This window comes from Atta colombica, unplaced genomic scaffold, assembly GCF_001594045.1.
Source record: "Atta colombica isolate Treedump-2 unplaced genomic scaffold, Acol1.0 scaffold21, whole genome shotgun sequence".
NCBI lineage: Eukaryota > Metazoa > Arthropoda > Insecta > Hymenoptera > Formicidae > Atta > Atta colombica.
The window spans coordinates 1437989-1442140 of record NW_017259305.1 but is presented as its reverse complement, the minus strand read 5'-3'; the positions used below and the strand labels follow the sequence as shown (position 1 = coordinate 1442140).

General features: G+C 36.2%; 1 protein-coding gene across 6 annotated transcripts in view; it reads left to right on the top strand.

Moving 5' to 3' along the window:
- LOC108687614 (ecdysone-induced protein 74EF) overlaps positions 1-4152 on the top strand; it is a 289947-nt gene that overhangs the window by 30283 nt on the left and 255512 nt on the right. For 4 of the 6 annotated variants that reach the window (XM_018193474.1, XM_018193476.1, XM_018193472.1 and 1 more), the window contains exon 1: positions 1745-2939. The exons of 1 other annotated variant lie outside the window; for it this stretch is intronic. The gene's annotated coding sequence lies outside the window, so the exon portion shown is untranslated. Of the gene's footprint in view, positions 1-1744; positions 2940-4152 lie in introns of those variants that run through there. One more of the 6 variants, XM_018193470.1, reaches the window with a different exon arrangement.

Here is a 4152-nt window from a genome sequence, read left to right as displayed (position 1 = left end):
TATATATATATATATATAAAAAATGGCGCGAAGCACCTCCGTGTTCGGTTGGACACGCGGCACGCGGCATACACACGTGCTTTGTGTTTTTCTGGCACAATTTTTGGATTGGAACGCGTCGTTAGAAGCTGCTCCTGTCAGTTCCGACCAAAATAATATCAGTGTCACGTAAAAACGTGACTAATGCAAGATTATTGTGACTTAATTATGAAATTATCGCAATAAAGCTGAATGATTACACTTCGTATTCCGGAACTTTGCATATTATAAAATAATCCTAATTTGCTTTATCAATTCGATTTTTGGGGCAATTTTTTTCTTTGGCGAATGATTGTCCTGCTCGTTACATATTTATGATTTTCAACATCGAAATATATGCAAACATATCAATATGGAGTAATTAACTAGTTGTTATTTACTATAATTGCATAAAAAATAATTATAATTGGGAGTTCTATTTTTATAGTTATTACTGCTTACAAGAAAAATACATATTGTATTCAAATATATTACTTGTTTTAGGTATTTCAAAAGTTCATATATTTTAATTCAAATCTATCATAAGTTCATACATTACAAGTATAAATTTAACACTTAATTCAGTCGAGATTATTAAATTAAAACAAATTTGATTGCTTATTATCTATTGCTACGTACTTATATAGTTACTTCGTTAATAATACCTGAATAATACTAGTATATTTCAGAAGAAAATAAATTCTTGTTTTAAGTAGGTACATGTTAATAAATTTTTCAAAATTTATACTAATACTAATTGTAAGTATATTTTTTAAGATTGAAAAGAATATTCTTAAAGATAACTATTACTTTAAAGAAAAAAAATAAACTGACAAGTAATCATTTTTCTTAGCAGTAAAAAAATATCTTTATGTGTATACATATATGCTATAATATTTGTAATAATTATTTAATTATATTCAATTTTATATATTAAAAAAATATATTTAGTATCAAATATTAGTCGTTTTCGGAGCTATATTTATACTTTGATATACTTTCCGGTATGTAGAACTATGAGTTAATTATGTATTATATTACTAAGATTGGAATAGCAGCTAAGAACATTTGGCCGCAGCCTTGATAGCGAGGTAGTCGTGAGTGAGTACGCATTTCATTGGAATAATGAAGGCGTTAAGTAAGTAGATAATTAGATGGCAAGAGAAACGCAAATCGATATATATGATTTTCGATGCGCGGAATCGAATGGCCACACACCCACACAGGTTGTGCTGGCGCGTGCGTACGTGCGTGCGTATGTATATAGTATATGCCACTCGATGGCCGTGGCTATGGCCTTACGATTCTCTCCTTCCTCCTCGCCTCTTCATTCTCTCCCGCCCCTCTGTCGTATCAGAATCGCGCGCGCAGCGCAGTGTATTCATCACGCGAGACGTGGTAGGAGCGAGAGGACCCGAGCGGATTCGCGGCGGTGACGACGGAGACGGCGAGGCGCAAACGAGAGAGAACGCGATGTTGCTGCGGGAGGGAGCGGGTGAGAGAAAGAGAGAGGGAGAGTGTTGCGAGCATGTCTAACCTAGGATAGCGGAGTTTAGTGGCAGCTAGGCAAGGCAAGGCAAGGCTAGGCAAGGCAAACCAAGATTCGCCGTTCGCGCGTCGCGCTTAGTGTTCCACGCGCGCGTTCCCTGGAGCGAGGTCTCTGCCTCTCTCTCTCTCTCTCTCTCTCTCTCTCTCTCTCTCTCTCTCTCTCTCTCTCTCTCTTTCTCTCGCTGTGATGCGCGCCTCGTGACACGCGGTGCTAGAATCGTGCGTGTTCTTTTGCATCGTCGAAAAAAATCGGAAGAAAGAAATGCGAAAGAGAGAGATAAGAGAGTAAGAGGAGTGATCTCGCTTATTTACGCGCTCCGCGAGAGTGGTGTAAGGAGTGAACGAAGTAGGAAGAGAAAGAGGAACTCTGTCGGCGAACATCTCCAAGTTTGACCGGGGACACGTGTCAAGATCAAATAGCATTTTCCATGGCGATCATGGTACGGGATAAAAGTATATTATAGCTTTGACAATCGAGTTCCAGAGATATACGTGAAACTCGTATAGGATTAAATTAACACATCGAGACGAAGAAAGTTGATGAAAGAGAATAACAAATTTGTTTAGATTTATTGTACATTTTAGAAGAGACGCATACCGTTTAATTTAAAATAGATCGCTAATCCAATCGATCGAAGTGAATTGTAGTTAGTTTATTGTCGACAGGTTGTTTACAATCGTTGCATTGTACATTGACTGTAGTGCTGTCATAAGCACGTGATACTGTTCGTCGGAGTGATTTAAAAGACACGGAATTTTACCGATTTATGATTCTTTCGAGAACTGCCATAGACAATAATTAGTGTCAGTGTGCTTTCTTCCGGAAAAAATCTCTCTCTCTCTCTCTCTTGAGAGAGAGAGAGAGAGAGAGAGAGAGAGAGAGAGAGGAGAAAGAAATAGATAAATTAAATAGATAGATAAGGTGTGTAATCCTATATATAATTTTAGGGCAAGCCTTCTAAAAACAAAACAGAAAGCGCACAAAAGATATACATAGAATACAAGAAAGAAAAATAATATAAAATAATAAGAAAGATAAAAATAAAATTTAAAAGAGAGATAGAACGTGCGTGCGTGCGGGTGGATACGTGGCCGCGTGCGTGCATCGTGTAGTGCACGCGCGTGATGCAAGTCGTGCAGACTGTCGCAACTCCCGCCGGATAAATAATCGCGGTGAATCGACGTCGACTCGCACATCGGAAGAAAAAAATCATCGCGAGGGTGGGAAGACTCGCGGTGCGAGGAAGGGAACGTTGCCGCAGTAGGTACAGTGAGAGCGGAAGGAGTCAGGTGCCGGGAAACAAGCCCCGGAGACGTTAGTGCTTCACTTCCTTCTTCCTGAGTTCCGCGCGTCGCAAGACGGAATGCGACAGGTGAGGGGCTTCTTTTTTTAACGATTTTATTCAAAGTAATTTTAAACACAAAGCCGATGTTGTAACTGTAATTTTGATAATATATTCTCCGGCGAGTGTCTGTCGAGAAAAATAGTACTGATATCAATAATTGTCGAGTTACGTGCGATTAAAAAAGATTTTTTTTTTTCGTGAGTTTTGAAAAGATAAATTGCAGAATCTAATTTTAGATGAACTTTTTTAATAGGATTCTAATTTGGAGCTGAATTGTAATGTCGTTTAAGAAAGACAAAAAAACAGAAAGCGAGATAAGTGATATTCTGCAAAAATTATATCTGCGTTGTACGTTGATAATTATAGCAATTAAGAAGTGAACTTTAAATTTTTAGCTTTTATTTTTGGCAAAAATGTGACACTTGTCATTCATGCTTTATATTTACTGCACTTCATATATTATTAGATATACAGATTAGATATACAGAATCTCCGTTTTTGTTAATCTCCATTTTTGTTTTAACCTTTGTAAGCCATGTCTTAACACATATAATAATCAAGCACATGCTAGCGCATGCGCATTTGTTTACTTTTACGGAGGTCAATCGGTCCCGACAAGTTACTTTTATAGAGGTTCGACTGTACTTTGGAAATTTAATATTTTGAAACGTGTATTTTTTTGAAGAAAAAATTTATTTTAATTTACAAAATTAACTTGTCTGACTAAAATTAATAATCGGATATAATACTTAGCATATTGATTATCCAATCTCAAAACGAAATTTAACAAGTCAAATTTACATGAGATTAGTTTTTCCTTTTTTTTTTGATAATTTAATCTTCATTTCAATTTGAAATCCAAAAACCTTATCTTTATACATATGAAAATATATAAAGATAAAGTTTTTGAATTTCAAGTTGCGATCTAACCTTAGATTCCTTAGAACATACATATTGAAAGCAGCATTATTATTGTAGAATTTCTAGAAAGTAAGAGTTTGGACAATTTTGTACAATTTTTTATTCGGTCTAAAAAAATATGCAATATTTGGTGGAATTATTAGGATGCCTCGATCTATACACATATTCAATATATACACTAAAAATAAACACACACACACACACACACACACACACACACACACACACACCCGCGCGCGCGCACTGGTTGTTAGATTGTCAAATCTTCGTGCAGCATTCCTTATCATGGTTGATGTATAATGATTATTTGATAATATAT